This window comes from Lepus europaeus, chromosome 20 (genome assembly GCF_033115175.1).
Source record: "Lepus europaeus isolate LE1 chromosome 20, mLepTim1.pri, whole genome shotgun sequence".
NCBI classification, from domain to species: Eukaryota; Metazoa; Chordata; class Mammalia; order Lagomorpha; family Leporidae; genus Lepus; species Lepus europaeus.
The window spans coordinates 61,292,586-61,309,582 of NC_084846.1; the positions used below are offsets into that span (position 1 = coordinate 61,292,586).

The 16,997-nt window shown below is 38.5% G+C and overlaps 1 protein-coding gene across 1 annotated transcript in view; it reads left to right on the forward strand.

Moving 5' to 3' along the window:
• SEMA3D (semaphorin 3D) overlaps positions 1-16,997 on the forward strand; it is a 191,210-nt gene that overhangs the window by 33,783 nt on the left and 140,430 nt on the right. Inside the window, exon 2 of the mRNA XM_062179057.1 lies at positions 500-595. The gene's annotated coding sequence lies outside the window, so the exon portion shown is untranslated. The remainder of the gene's footprint in view (positions 1-499; positions 596-16,997) is intronic.

Sequence of the window (16,997 nt, forward strand, 5' to 3'; positions counted from 1 at the left end):
TGGGTATGGGAAGAGTCTGGAATTTAGGAATTCTCTACTGCCTGTAACATCCGATATTCCTCAGTTGAGCAGGCACAGGAGATGTTTTAGTTTGGAAAAATACAGGCTGGACCAAGCAGTAAGCACTGTAGGCTAAAGAGAAGCAGATAAGGGTCTCTTTGATGGTTGATGTTAGGTGTCAATCTGCTGGGTCCTGGGTGCCTGGATATATAATCTAACCCTGTTCGGAGTGGATCTGTGAGGATCCTGCTGCATGGGATTAACATTTGCATTGGTCTGCTGTTCAGAAAAGATTGCCCTCCCTAATGTAGGTGGGCCACATTCATTCAATCGAACACCTGAACCAAAGAAGTCTGACTCACCTACAAGTAGGAGGGAGTTTCCTTCTGCCCAAATGACTTGAGTTGGGATGTCATTTTAGTTTTCTGTGCTTGGACTTGAAACAACTGCTTTTCCTCGTTCTGACTAGAAATGTGTTGTTGGCTCTCCTGGTTCTCAGGCCTTCAACTACAGACTGCAGCTGCACTGTTGCCTCGTGTGGGTCTCCAGCTTGCCAACCTCAGATCCTTGGATTCTCATCAGCCTCCGTAATCAGGTGAGCCACTTCATGATAGCACATGATAATAAACTACCTGTCTATCCACCCATCCATCATCTATCTATCTCTGTAGACGGTATGCATGTCAGTTTGTCAGGGAAGACTGGATAACCTATGTGTGTACCACTATCCATAGCACATTCAGTGTTATTTCTGGATATGGTCACGTCAGTCAGATCTTGGATTGGCAATTATGGCTCAACTACTAATTTTTTTGTTTTGTAGAATAAAGCAAGATTCTCTATAAGGGCAACAAGCCATTGGCCAATTTCTAATCCTGTTTTCTAAAATACACTCTTGATAGAAATTAGTTTGCTGAGATTATCAATACACTTGTGTATTGAGGACACATTACTGATATATAATCTTAGCAATGTTATTGTTAGATTCTTTTTTTAAAAAGGATTTATTAATTTATTTGAAAGTCAGAATTACATTGAGAGAGAAGGAGAGGCAGAGAGAGAGAGAGAGAAAGAGAGGTCTTCCATCCTCTGGTTCACTCCCCAATTGGCCATAATGGCCAGAGCCATAAGAGCTGTAAGCCAGGAGCTTCTTTCAGGTCTCCCATGTGGGTGCAGGGGCCCAAGGACTTGGGCCATCTTCTACTGATTTTCCTAGGCCACAGCAGAAAGCTGGATTGGAAGGTGCAGGTCTCTAACCAGCACCCAAATGTGATCCAGCACTGTAGGCGGGCGGCTTCACCCGCTATGCCACAGTGCTGGCCCGATTATTACTTTCTATAATAAAATTCAGCACTGTAATTCTGTTGTTTAATGTTCTGTTATTTCATTGTGTGCCAAGCATAACCCACAGCTTTAGGTTTTGTTTTACTATAGCACAATAATTAACCTTTCATACACTGACCCAACCTGAGGTCATTTTCATCCTTGCCAACTTGTCTTCTATGTAAAACAGACACAGTATGGTTCTCAAATTATAAACTATTCCTTCTGGAGCAAGAACAATGATGTCTTTTGACTGCTAAGTCATTTAGTTTGGTGATCAAAGTTAGATGAGAATATTAATATCCTTTTCACTTGCCCACAGTTGGCAATGATCCTCTCATGTGGCTCTGGATTCTTCTAATGACCAGTAACTCAGTCATTACTTATTTATACCTTGTCATAAAATTTGACTAACAGGTAGTTGAAATTATGAACACCCAAGATCAAATAGCCCTCACCCTGGATAAACAAATCCATCCTACACACAACTATAGATGTAAAATAAAACATAAAAGATTGAAGTGACATAAGTGTTAATAAATCAAAGAGAAACAGAAAATTGTAAAGTGACCATGAAATTAAAAAAAATTCCTATCCTTTATATGTCAAGCCATAGAAGTCATAAGACAACAAACCTTTTTCATAATAAGAAAGAAAAGAAACATCTCAGGGCATAAAAGACATTTGCTAAGAGTTGTTCTCTGCAAATAAATTTTGTGAACTTTTTCATTATTTTGATCAAAGTAAGGTCAAAATTCTTTTTACAATCTAAAATTTGGGAATTCATAATAAGAATTTTTTAATATCATTAAGGAAAAACCTAATATAAAATCTTAAATTTGTTTATAATCTTCTGGTCAGTATGATGAATTAGAAATATTAATGCAAAAAATTCCAGTGCTACATGATGCTTAGAGGATACAAAAAGAATAGTATTCAGATAAACTACATTAAAGCAAAAATTGCATACCTGTATGAATATCATGTCCATACATGTGAATCTCAGTTTTAACAAATAGAAATAAATCATTGTCTAATCACTAGTTCTTTTGCTTAATTACTTTATCCTGTCTGGAACTGTAAGCTACAACTGTTTATTAAGAACATCACATTGTTTTTTATTGTTTTCTTGGAAAGGATTTTCAGAAATAATTTACACTTGTATAAATTTTCCCACATCTCCAAGTTTACCTTGCTTACATTGACTATTTTCAAAGTGAAGAAGGAAGAGCAAGGAAAAGAGCCCAGCAATGCAGATCAGAAGAGAAATGAGGAAATGCGGATGCCTCCTCAGTAACTGTACCACCCTCTCACCCTCTCTACTCCGTCTCATACAGGGTTTCTGAAGAAATGTCCTTTTTTTTTTCCATAGTTCTGCTGGTCTTTCAGTAATTTCAAACAATGCCGCTAATTATATGGTGTGTGTGTGTAAGGTATTTCTTTGCCATGGGTAACATTCACTTAAACATTTACATTGCTTTGCATTTGAAGAAACTTCAGTGTGATGCTAAGCTTTTAAATGTGAGAACTGAGCTCAATTGTGTGAAAACCTTAGAAGCAATGTTTTGAAATATTATTTTCTTGGCCCCACACTAACAACGAAAGGAATTCATAGGAAACAGAAAATAGCATGGTGTGCCATGGAAGGGAATTAATGTAGAGAAAGCCCCCATTTGGAGTCTTTCCAGCAGGGCTTAATTTGGGTCCCACAATAAGAACACTGTTGTACCAGGCTTTACCTGCCTGCTCACCTTTATGTAGACTCAGCGAACTGCAGCGTGGAAAAGCCCCTGTGACCACAACCTTTTGACTATAAATCTAGGAAAAGCTGAAAATACAGAATAGTGAAGAACATATCAAAATGAATATTAAGATCGGGCAGTAGACTTATTAGTACCATACATGCAAAAATTCTCCTTCAGGTCTGATTTGGTGAGTGATTCTTCTTACGGAGATTCATACTTTTTTAAGAAAGCACTTGTAACTGAGAATTCCAGTTCTGAATATTTTAGCAGCTCAGAACTTTTCTTTACAGGACTACCAAGCCAACAAATGTCAAGAATTCTGATTATTAGCTAAAATCAAACAACTTCATAAGTATTTATGTCCTGAAAGCCCAAGTTGAAAATAATGTAATGAATATTTTATATCATACATCAGTGATTTCCCAATTACTTATGGGAGGGGTATTGTGCATGTTGGGCACTACATAACTTCTCAAGTCATGAAGTCACACTGAACACTAGGGACATCATTACCTGTTCCACACAGACTTGTAGAAGACTTCTTTTCGTTTTGTTTCATTTCGTTTCTTTCTCTTCTTTTCTTTTCTAAGGTTTATTTATTTATTTTAAAGGGGAGTTACAAAGAGGGAGAGGCAGAGAGAGAGAGAGAGAGGAAGTCTTCTATCCACTGGTTCACTACCCAGACAGCCACACAGCCAGAGCTAGGCTGATCAGAAGCCAGGAGCCAGGAGCTTCTTCTGGATCTTGCACGTAGGTGCAGGTGCTCAAGCACCTGGGCCATCCTCCACTGCTTTCCCAGGTGCATTAGCAGGGGGCTGGATAGGAAGTGGAGCAGCCAGGACTCGAAGCGGCACCCATATCGGACGCTGGCACTGCAGATGGCAGCTTAACTGGATACATCACAGCACCAGCCCCAGGAGGCACTTTCTGTTTATCAAGACACCCACTGTGAACCCAACTTCACACAGCTATGACACCCTGGAAAGGGATGTAGCACTCTCTAATGCTGAAATTGTGAAATACTTTGGCCATAGTTCATACAGTGTCTGATAGATGTTGGGCATTGTGTTTACTTTGAAATTTTAACTCAAGACCTGTTGAGTTCACTACATCACTCCAGACAGACTGGCTTAGCACATAGTTTCAGAATCACACTTTCAGTTTATTGGATGTTAATGGGAATCATAGCCCCTGAATGTAAAAATTCAAGTCGAAAAACCTCTCTACCACAGAGAACGTGAATGGAAAGCACTGTAAAGTAACTATGAAAGTCGAATGTCTTATTCTTCAATCTCAGTGTTTTCTAGTTTTTCTTGGTCAAGTGATAGCAAATATTGCTCTGGAAACTTGGTGTTAGCATACACAGTGACAGCGCATGGGCCCACCATCACGACTTGAGGCAAGTGTTACTTGGGTAATTTGAATAAAATGGTATTATTGGGGTCCATTAGGACATTTTCCATTTTGTCATAGAATTTTAAGATTTGTACTAAATGTTTTTCAAAGTTTCAAACACCCCTTTTTCACTCCAAAGAGCTACTGGTTTCAGCAGTCTGTAACTGCATTGTGGGAAGAGGAGAGTTAACATCTCCTCATGTGGGAATCCTAATGGCAAGTAGGACCTGCCATGAAATAGATTTGAATGAGTTTTCCATTATCTGTATAAACACTGTTTCCCTTAGAAAGCAAAAACCTTACTGAAATCTTATTTACCCTCAGCTGGGGGTTCAGTGGAGCTAATCTGGATTATTGGAACTCAAACATGGGCATCTTTAAGCCAAGTCAAGTTATCCGCTTCCTGCTCAGTACATTTTGAACACTGTTGAGGACGCCACTGATAGCTCAGAACAGAAAACTAAAGCAAGTTTTATGAGATGAAGAATCAAGAATGGGAGTCACTTTTTAAGTGAAAAGAAAAGCAGAATGTGATGACAGAGAGCTCTTCTCCCACATCGTTAGTAGAAGGGATTATCTGTTTTTTTATTGATTGACATCATTTGTCATCCTAGACAGTAGATATTTGAGAGTAGAAATGAGATCCAGTGCCAGGCAAGTTTATGTGTTGGGGACACTGTGCGTTCTTCCAGCTCAAAGACTCCTAGAAATGTCTAGGAGGACTTGGCCGGGAGCTGTTCCTAGGAATGATGGCTGCTTGGAGTTCATGGGAATGGCACTTCACCTATAGTATATGTCCAGAACTGTCTCTGGTGATTCATATATAACTGCAAGAGCAGGAAAAAATAAATTGGCTGATTATCTAGGTAATTGAAACAATATCTGGAGGATTAAAACATTAGGAGGAAATAATAATAATGTATCACTAGAGGAAAATAGTTTATCTCTTCATAAAACTGTTGTCATCAGTTACATATATATTATGTGTATACATTGATATATGTACATAAACACATACACATGTATGTGAATGTTTCCAGATTTTCATGCTAAATTGATTGTGGCTTTATATTTTTCATTATTGGTATCAGCTTTTGAGCTATGTCACACTCACAACAGACCTGTAGATAGAGGTATATTTACAGATAGGAATGTAGGTGATTAAGAACTATGGTCAAAAATCTCTACCTCTGTGAAGGGAACTGTGTGACCCAGTGATGGCAGCATTGTGGGTTGCAGCAACACCCAGCCATTCTCTAAAAGAGAAAACTATATAGTCCCAGTTTTCTTTCCTTATCCTAACTACTATACCAATGTTCTTTCTTTGGAATATTCTGTTTCTGAAGCTATTCTCTTGGATTATCCATTATAAATTTACTACTTGTTTGAGAATCCCCATGCATTTGAAGCATCCTTTTGTAGTGTGCTTCCATTCAGTGGAATCCGTTCTTTCTTTATCAAAAAGAACTTGGAGAAGTGGACATTCAGCCTAGCAGTTAATAGGTCCACATCCCACATTGGAAGGCCTGGACTTGACTTCTGGCTCTATTGCTGATTTTTACTACCTGGTAATGCAACCCTAGAAGGCAATGGTGATGGCTGAAGTTATGGGTCTCTGCCACACACATGAATGATCTGGACTGAGTTTCTGGTTCCTAGCTATGGTCACAGTTGTGGACATTTAGGGAATGAACTAGCATGTGAGAGCTCACTTCTGTCTGTCTCCCTCTCCCTTTGAAATGACTGAATGAATAAATAAATAAAAATTGAAAAGTATGAGGAGATTTTTCTCGTCATTTTTCCATTAACATATATTCGTAAATAAAGAAAATTGGTCCTTGTGCGCCTTTCTTCCGTTTATCAGTGATATCAGCCAGTAAATAAGTTTGTTTTCTTTCTCCAAAGATATGACTCTTTTAACAATTGCCTGTTATCTCAAATGCAGAATTGTTAAAGGATTTAAATAGCATAATATGTGAGATATGTGTGCATACCTATACATACACACACACATATACCAGAGGACTTCCAAGAATTCATGGGAAATGGAATTGAAAGGTGAGTTTATTTTGGTTCGGAACACTTTGAAATTTAGGTATAGTGTTTGCATAATAGCCATTTTCCATAAACTTGTTGAAGACCTCTGGTATATTTAGGGAGCTATAGGATACTGTACAACTATAAGATATATTGAATTATCCACTCACACTAATGTTTTTCTATGTGCTGTTATCTCAGGTTTTGTATTTAACTAATAAAATATAACTCCTTTTTGCAAATATCTTACAAATTTTCCTTCAATATAGGTCCTTGTGCTTACCACATTTTTGAAAAGTTTTGATATTAAACACTCCCTGTCTCTATCTTACGGAAGAGGTGTGACTCCTGACCATTTCCTGTCCCTTTGATGGGAGTCCTTACTTACGAACTGTATTTTTAGTCCTTCAAGTTTCCAATAAGATAGCTTTTGAAGAAGGTGTTTCTCAATTTATCTTGTAGTACTTGTATAGCTTTAGATCTGAAAATAACCAACAACAATGCATGGATTCATCAACTTCATCTTCTTATCTTATTGATGTAAGGATTGTACTTTTGTCCACACAATAAAACATCACAGGCAACTCCATGGTTTCTCTCTCAGAGCATTAAATCTGTGTCAATACTTTAATTTATATTTGGCTCTGTTCCTCTTCCATTTATTATTTCTTGGATTCTGTGTAATAAACTGAATGTGACTTCTGTCCCAAACATTAATGCCAGAATGGGAGTAACAATTTCTGTGCTTAGCTGGAATCACCCCAAGGAGAGTGTGACTTTAGAAGGTAGATTATTGTTGCACTGTCGTTTACATTCAGCATGCAGAGCCTTGGAAGACTCCTGCTGAGATTTCTAGGGTGATGCTTTTCCTCTTGCTGTTAAGTAAATCAATATGATTGGACCAAACTAAGCACTAATACAAGGCAGGATAGAATTAAGCATACTCTCCAGATGCTCTGGAACTTCTTCTTTGTTCCTTGTAGTTAGTAAGTACGGTGGTCACTGATGCCAGACTAATTTGTAATGACCCTTTCTCCTGAAGTTTTTTTATTTACTTATTTATTTGACAGAGTTATAGATAGTGAGAGAGAGAGAGACAGAGAGAAAGGTCTTCCTACCGTTGGTTCACCCCCCAAAATGGCTGCTCTGGCTGGTGCTGCACCGATCCGAAGCCAGGAGCCAGGTGCTTCTTCCTGGTCTCCCATGCAAGTGCAGAGGCCCAAGCACTTGGGCCCTCCTCCACTGCCCTCCTGGGCCACAGCAGAGAGATGGACTGGAAGAGGGGCAACCAGGTCTAGAACCCGGTGCCCATATGGGATGCCAGCGCTGTGGGCAAAGGATTAACCAAGTGAGCCATGGCGCTGGTCCCTCTTTGAAATTTTAATCAATGGATTGATACTAAAGTATTGATTGATGGTAAAACCTAATTGAAACTCATGAAATAATATCTGCTTTATATTAATTGGATATCTCCAATTAGGGGTTAGGGGCACAGGCAGCTAAAACCAAATACAGCTTAATTTTGGACTCTGGACTGACTTAAAAGTAATTAGGTACCAGAACTGGTGTTTAGCCTTGTGGTTAAGATACTTGTCTCTCATGTCAGACAATTTTTTTTTGGCAAAGATTTATTCATTTATTTGAGAGGCAGAGTTACAGACAGAAAGAGGGAGAGAAAAAGAATTCTTCCATCTGCTGGTTCACTCCCAAATGGCTACAATGGCCTGAGCTGGGCCAATCTGAAGCCAGGAGCTAGGAGCTTCTTCTGGGTCTCCCACAAGGGTGGCAGGGGCCCAAGGACTTGGGCCATCTTCTGCTGCTTTTCCAGGCCATCAGCAGCAGGTAGCTGGATTAGAAGAGGAGCAGCTGGGACACGAACCAGCACCCACGTGGGATGCTGGTGCTGCAGGTGGAGACTTAACCTAGTATGCCACAGCACTGGCCCCCATGTCAGACAATCTTGATTCAATTCCTGGCACTAGCTCTTGATTCCAGCTTCCTGTTAATGCGCACCCTGGGAGTCAGCAGTTGTTGGGTCTCTGCGAGTTCTCTCTTTCCCTCACCCTGCTTCTGTCTCTCTGAATCAAATAAATAAAATAGTTTTTTTTTTAAATTAAAAATTGGTACATGCCACCTTGATGGGATTGAGTTGGAATCCCCTGGCACGTTTCTAACTCTACCATTAGGGGTAAGTCCGATTGAGCATGTGCAGAACTGTACATCTCCCCCATTTCTTATTCCCACTCTTATATTTATCAGGGATCACTTTTCAGTTAAATTTAAACACATAAGAATAATTGTGTGTTAATTAAAGGGTTCAACCAATGGTATTAAGTAGAACAAAAAATACTAAAAGGAATAAAGTATTAAGTTGTACATCAACAGACAGTACAAGGGCTGATCAAGTCATTGTTTCTCATAGTGTCCATTTCACTTCAACAGGTTTCCTTTTAGGTGCTCAGTTAGTTGTCACCGATCAGGGAGAACGTATGATATTTGTCCCTGTGGGACTGGCTTATTTCACTCAGCATGATGTTTTCCAGATTCCTCCATTTTGATGCAAATGACCGGATTTCGTTTTTTTTTTTTTTTTTTTTGTACTGCTGTATAGTATTCTATAGAGTTGAAGTGATCAGTTTCAGTTCATAATTGATCATAATGATGCAAGTGGCATCATAAGAGGTGTGTATAGGCACTCACTGTCATTCTAGTAATAATTAACTTTAAGATGACCTTACTGGAAATAATTTTCCCTTGATTTTTTAATGTATAAGATAGAAGTGTTTATTTTTAAAAGATTAAAAAAAATCCAGCAAGGTGTGCGCAGCAGACCTGCTTGTGACTCTACTTCTGCTAATGAAGAAAGATATTCTTGACCCAGCACTCGGCTCCCAGAGAAATGCTTTTCCATTCATGCACATGGCTCATGAGAGAAATATTAGGGAAAAATGTAGAAGATATATATTTATTTTGAGAACCGTAACTCAGCCAGAGAGAGAGAAAAGTTTATTCAGTTCACATCATACTGCTTGTCTGGGAATCTTTGTAGTGCAAAAGCAAGTGGGGTCATAAAATTAAAGAAAACATTGATGGGGTTTTTCAGACAGTAAAAAATGCCATCCCTGTTTCCCTTCCTATAAAGACTCTTCCTGGGATTCTGAAATAACACAGATATCAAAGCCTTCATCCTCTCTCCGCATTCTGCTCTTGAGATTCACCATCCATGGCAAGTGCAGATTGAGAAAAATGCCGCATTGCCACGGACGATGATCGAATGGAAGTTGGACCACCAGGAGATAGATGCCTCATTTCCCTGATAGGATCTGTGCCTTTTATAAATAAATTATGACATTTTTAGAAAGTTTTTATTATTGAGCTTTAAATAAGGCTATAATTTCATGTCTAGAGAAATAAATTTTGTCTTAAAACAATAAAATTCTTGTGGAGTTAACTTTGGCTGATACTGAAGTTGTAGATAAAGCCAAGCACTTTCTCAGTGTTTTACTAAGTATTTTTGCCTCAAAAATATATTATATTGATAAGTAAGTGACTCCTAAGTTTTGATTAAATGAACAATTGAATAATTTAAAGATTAGTGAACAATTACCGAGCAAATTTCTTTATTGTGATGTTGATATAAAATTACTTAGAAATTCTAGTACACCAAAACCAACCGAAAAACCCAACTGAAACACATAGCTAGCCTTCATACAGCTCACAGAAAAACAGTTTTTCTTCTTTTTCTTTTTTGATGGCTGTTAAATTTAAATAGCATATGTATGTATTAAAAGTTTGTTTAAATGCATACTCTTTATTTCTCTCCTATTCTTTTTATTTGAGTGCAAAGTGCATTGCACACGTCATGAATTAATACTGAGGAGAGTATAGGGTCTCTTCGTGATGGCTTCATAAACTGGGCCCTTGTTTATTCTGTGTGTGGCCACTTGGGTTGTTAGAGGGGTTACACTGACCGCCTTTGACCAGATTTATGAGACTTGGCAAAGACCTTGAGAAAACAGAGCTGTTTCTCTCAATTGAAAATGTTATTAGATACTAAATAAACATTAATTTAGGTAGACCAGGACTACTGAGTTCAAAAGGAAGACATTCTTATTTAGGTTTCACTCTGATGGGTGAAAGAATACCTGAGGGAATTGCTTTCTAGAAACCACGAAGAAGGTCCATTTAAGTAACAGGTAGCACTTTCTCCTCGGAACACCTTGGTGCTCACGCATGAAGAGCTGCATTCTCTGTAGGGAAGGCACAGAGCCTGTCCTGCTCTCAGTAGAGAAAGATCAAGAGAATGCTCAATCTTTTAAAAGTTAGCACAGAATCCCCAATAGTACAATGATTGATTTTCTCTAGATTCTAACAAAAGCTTTGAGAAATAGGGCATATTCTGCAGTTAAGACGTGTTTTGAAATAAATTATTGCTTGTTAATGAGTCAATGTCCCAAAGAAGCAGGGGGAGAAGGAGCAGGTTGATTGTTGTGTTCTAGGTTTAAAATTGTAGCACCAGAGCGTGGTACAGTGTGCCACAGGGAATTAGATTCTAAGTTGGACAGGTCAGCACTGTGGTTTTTAACTCTAGAGTACAAACATTCTACTTTAGTAATAGTTATACTCTTTTTTAATAACATAATTAGCTAGCAATAAAATTGATCTTGATGTTTCCATGAAGGCACAATGCATTGTGAGAGAATACAAAGTAAATAGTGACACTTTCCAAGTCTTTGCTGCACTCTTATCTTTTCAGTGAGGCCTCCTTCAATTCAGATACCCTCTTTGAATAAAAACCCAACAAGAAGCATTCTTTATCAGCCCCTTTTCCTTAATCTCCCCCCTCCCACAGCACTTGTCATGACCAGGTGCTTTCACTAGGCGGTGGCTCCCCTGAACCCACACTTGATGGAAACTGAGCTTCTATACAGGCAGAAATTTTATGACTTCTTTCTATGTTTTATCCTCAAAATGTAGAAGAATATCACATGGTAAATGATCTATAAATAATAATTGAATGAAGTCAAGATTATCAGTATTACTTATCATACAAAGTATTCCTTCATTCCCTCCCTCTCTCCCTTTTTAGTCTTTGCTTCTAGCAAAACTTACCAACTGGCCTGTGTTTCAGATCTGTGGCTAACTTTAAGTTAGCTATGCATCCAAAGCTTTGACAGTTTTTCTTAGAAAGCAATTTTCATGTTTTCTTTGCTACTTTTAGTTTAACATATTTCCTGAAGTACCAATTATAATATAGAAAATTGTTATATATTGTGCTGAGTATTTTTAAGACATTTTATGTATCATTTATAAACACCAATTGAGTAAAAATAGCCCCAACATAATTCCCTGTGACCTTAGCTGGCTCACAAGCACCTAGTCCACATTGCTGCCTGTTTAACTAGGGAAGCAAAGGGAGTGGAGGGAAGCAATTCATTTTAAGGAAGTGTCAAGTGCATGGCACTGTCACTTTGAATTAGTGAGAATGGGTTGATTCTTACCAGCTACAAAATAGAGTGGGAAACGTAGTTTCCACGATGTGCCTTGCTCAGATCTGGGACTGAGCTATTTCTATCCCTGACCTGAAGTTGAGGAGTTGATTCTGGGACACAGTTGCAGTTTCTGTGATACCCAGGTCCATTCCTGTTACAAGGTAAACATTTTTAAAACAACTTTTCTGTTACAAAGAAAACACTATTTGTAATGTTAGAAACTGGTTTTTATCTTCCATTATAATTGCATTATAGATTTTTCTATCAGTTTGTATCTTAGTAAAAGCCACAATACTTATTTAGGGGCTCTTTGTGTAAAAAATAGCCATAACTTTGAATAATGAAATGTGAGTTTTCATGCTGACTATAAGCCCATTAGAAAGGCTTTGCAAAATCAGTAGACTCAATAGTTTGTTTCAAAATAAAATAAAATAAAATAAAATAGCCTATTAGTAGCTAAACATTTTAAAGTAGTGGATGCCATCATAACTGAAGTAAAGAATGATTCAACAGCATTCCGACCTCTGAGAAACAGGTGACCTTTTTTTAACCAATGCCTCAATTTTTCCTTTATTGGCAAAATGCCATTTACTTACCTCCACATTTTTTTATAACTATTGCATTTTCCAGGTTTTCTATAAAAATGTACATTTGATTTCTAGATGATTAAAGAATATCATTTATTTCTCTCACAAAATACACAACCTTGCATGCCCAACATTCATGTAGTATTTAATGAGTCAGAGGAGTGGATTTTTAAAATTATGTGTCCCCTTTATAGTTGGATGATTTGTTATCCACCTGATAACACTTACTAGAATTTTACTTTGAACCTCATCAGCTTGTATAAGCTATTTGGAATCACTTTTTAAAGCATGTTTTCTGTGTCTAAGAAGTCAAAAGAGATGCCTAAAAGTCAGGCTACCCATGGGAACTCCTCAACCTGTGATGTAATTATGTCTCCATAAACTCATCATGAGTTGAAAGCACCGTGAGTAGAAAATGCGTGTCACACACCTAACCTGTTGAACATCACAGCTTAGCCACACAGGAGATGACACCATGTCTGATATTTATGCTCCTCATCACTCGGCTGAGAGCCACTGCACAGCGTTGAGTGTTGTGCCCTACATGGCTAGCCCAGGAAAAGATCAACATTCAAAATTTGGAATGCAACTGTTACTGAATGCATATCATTTTTGCTTTATTGTAACATGGAGAAAAGTCAAAGAATCATTAAGTCAAGCCATCATGTATCAGAGACCATGTGTAGGTTACCGTAGTAGAGAATATATTGTAGTTATCCTGGTAGTGAGTGAATTAGTCTCTGGACCTCAAATTTACGCAGAAGTGCTTTCTGGGCAGAACATCACACACAGGAGGAGAGGACAGGATTTTGATGATGTGTGCCCTTAACCATTGTGACGGGAACTGGGAATGTTTGCGGAGGAACAAAGAAAAAGTCATTTATGTAAAGGAGGAACTTGGATGCCAAGCTAGGGAGTTGATATTGCAAATTAGACATGCTATTATGTGCAAGCACTTTAAGAACACAAAACTGGAAGCAATGGGCACCCCAGAAATCGAATCCACAGGCAGAATCTAGAACATCACCTAAAGTGACCCAGGTATTCCGTCACAGGGACTGGGGCTGCTTAATGGCCTTGAAAATGAAAGAGAAAAAATAATCCTAGAGATAGAATAGCTTGTATATTATTAAAGGCCTCACTGACACTGATGACAACTGACGGCTTCAGTAGTGAAAGAATATTTCCTTGCCTTTTCCTCTGGGGTGTGTGTGTGTGTGTGTGTGTGTAGATGTGTATGTATGTATGTGTGTATGTACATATATACATAAGTATAATGTTTATATATATGTGAGTGCATCTGTATAAGGTAACTTCTAAAATTAAATAATCTTGAAATATCATTTGTACATTTTCATGATTTTCCCTAAATTTTAGTTTGCAAATTTGCCCTACATCTATTGTTAAGCTAATTTGTATACTTATTTTAGGAATACATCAAGGGGCCAGCATTTTGGTGTAGAGGGTTAAGCTGCTACCTGCAACTCTGGCATCCCATATGGGTGCTGGTTTGACTCCTGGCTGCTCCACATCTGATCCAGCCCCCTTCTAATGTAACTGAGAAAGCAGCAAAAGATGGCTTGAATCCCTGGGCCACTGCCACCTATGTGGGAGACCTGGATAAAACCCCTGGTTCCTGGCTCCTGGTTCCTGGTTTGGGCCTGGCTCAGCAGTGGCCATTGTGGCCATTTGGGAAGTGAATCAGCATATGGAAAATCTCTCTCTCTTTCTCTCATATTATCTCCCTCTCTCTATAGAACTCTGCCTTTTAATAGAAATAAAAATACATCTTTAAAATATATAAAAATACAGTATTTGCAAATCAATGTTTTAAGACTAATTCACACTGATGTTTACCACAGATTCTGGAAATGAGCCCTTTTTAAGTAAAATAGTACACGAGTTAACCTTTTAAAGGAGACCTCAATTTTCCTAATATGATACATGAGTTTTTTTTTAAAGACGTATCTGGAAAACTAATTTATTGGAGCTGCTGTTGTGCCTGTGTTATTGGCATCCCATAGGAGTATTGGTTCAAGTCCTAGCTGCTCCACTCTTTTTTTTTTTTCTTTAAGATTTATTTATTTGTTTGGAAATAAGAGTTTACAGACAGACAGACAGATGCACACACACACGCACACAGAAAGAGATCAATCTTTCATCCAATGGTTCATTCCACAAATGGCTGTAACAGCCCTAACTGGGCCCAAGCCAGGAGCCAAGAGCCAGGGGCCCAAGGACAATCTTTCACTTCTTTCCCAGGCCTTTTGCAGGGAACTGGATTGGGAATGGAACAGCTGGGACTTGAACCAGAGCCCATGGGATGCTGGTGTTGCGGGCAGCACTAAACCTGCTACACCACACATCGGCCCTGCTTTGCTTCTGATCCATCTCCCTGCTAATTAATGCACCTGGGAAGGCATTGGAGGCCCAAGTATTTGGTCCCCTGGCACTCTGTGGGAGACCTGGATGGAGTGTCTTGGATTTGGCCTGGCCCAGGAGGCAATTGTAGCCATATGGGGAATGAACCAGCAGATGGAATATGTCTGTCTTTGTCTGTTTCTCCCTCTCCTTTTCTCCTTCTCTCCTTTTCTCCTTTTCTCTCTCTCTCTCTGTCTCTCTCACTCTGCCTTTCAAATACATAAATAAATTTTCAAAATAAAATTGATTTATTGAAATGCCAAGATAGGAAGATATGTTTTTCTCATTATATTATAATCAAAAATTTGTTGTTCTTTGACATTCTAAAAGACATGTGCATACACTATTGCAATTGAACTTTGCATTCTTTCTTGCCCAACACAGCAATAATTTGTAGGTTTCTATTACTTTCCTCTGAGTAGCTTGCAAAGATGGTGCTGCCCGCCCCCATCTGCACGTGCATTTGTTTAAGAAAAGGTCTGTGCTGTGAGTTTTACAGGAATGTGAAGACTATAGAAGGATGCATGCTTTTAGGGTAGTTCATCATATGCTTAATTTATGCTTATATTCAATTTGCCTTCTGGATAAAAGTCAGCAATTGACAGGAGTGAATCATATTTAAATATTTTCTCATAATAAAGATTTCTCATGGAGTCCATAGGGTTGGGGACAGCGAGATTCAATGAAACTTCCCAAAGTACTCGCTTCCAAATCACAAGTGTCATCAAGTGCCATTGGCAGATCACGCCAGTTGGGGGATGAGGCTGTGCTAATCCACAGCAAAGAATAATTAGGGTCAGTATTGAAGCACAGTGTGTTAAGCTGCTACACGCAATGCAATGCAAGCATCCCATGTCAGAGGGTCAATTAGAGTCCCTACTATTCTGTTTCTGATCTAGCTGCCTGCTAATGCTCTGGGAAGGGAACAGAAGATGGCTCAAGTGTTTGGACCTCCGTCATCCATGTGGGAGACCAGAATGGAGCTCCTGGCTCCTGACTGGCCTGGCCCGGTCCTAGCTGTTGTGGCCATCTGGGGAGTGAACCAGTGGATGGCACTGTACTCTCTCACTCTTTCTATTCTCTTTTTGTCTCTCTCTCTTTGCCCCTCTACCTTTCAAAGAAATACATACAAGTGCTCTGGAAGATGCAGTTAAAAATATTATGAGATGTAGGAAGTGGTCTAAATATCCATTGGAAAAATTTTCTGAACTGCAATTTTACTGTGTGGTAACAATTCAGTGTTTTGAATACTCCAAAAAAGTACAGCAATTATAATTAAATCTAAAGTTCTTAATGTGTCTAAACTCTTGGCTGTTATAAAATCCAAAGAAGCCTTCAGATGTAACTTTAGATTGGCTTTCTGTCAAAAGCATCTCTAAATATTGATATCAGCGCCAAGACCTCCCCCCTAGACTGTTTGTTCAAACACATTTAGTAATCCCAAATTGAAGATTTTAAAAACAAAGCATTTCTTTTTCATTCTGCCTTGTTTTTTTCAAATGATTTCAACATCCAATAAAACAATTGTTTTCTTTTTATTGGGTCTTCATTTTGGCAGTGCATATGGCTTCAACAAATTAGAAGTTCAGCGAAAATAACGTGTGAATACTACTGCCATTGGGACCTAATCTAATTGTGCATAAAAAAAATTACATTGTAGAATGAGGGTTGGGTACTTCAATGTCAAAGAACACAAACACTTTTGCACACGTGATGGGAGAATATAGGAATTTCCACTGTCCCTTTTAGTTTCAGATTCACTCACTATTTTTAAGAAATGGTTGCTATCATGGTCTGTGTCAAAATTGAAGAGCGCTGAGCTAATCTTTGATGAGTGTTAACAGTGCCAGACAAGGAACTATGTGCATTCTCTGCACTGTCCATTAATTAACTCACTGTATTCTCTGTATCGTTCCAATTTTAGTATATGTGCTGCCGAAGCGAGCACTCACTGTATTCTCACAACAACCATAGTTTATAGGAACTGATCATCCTGT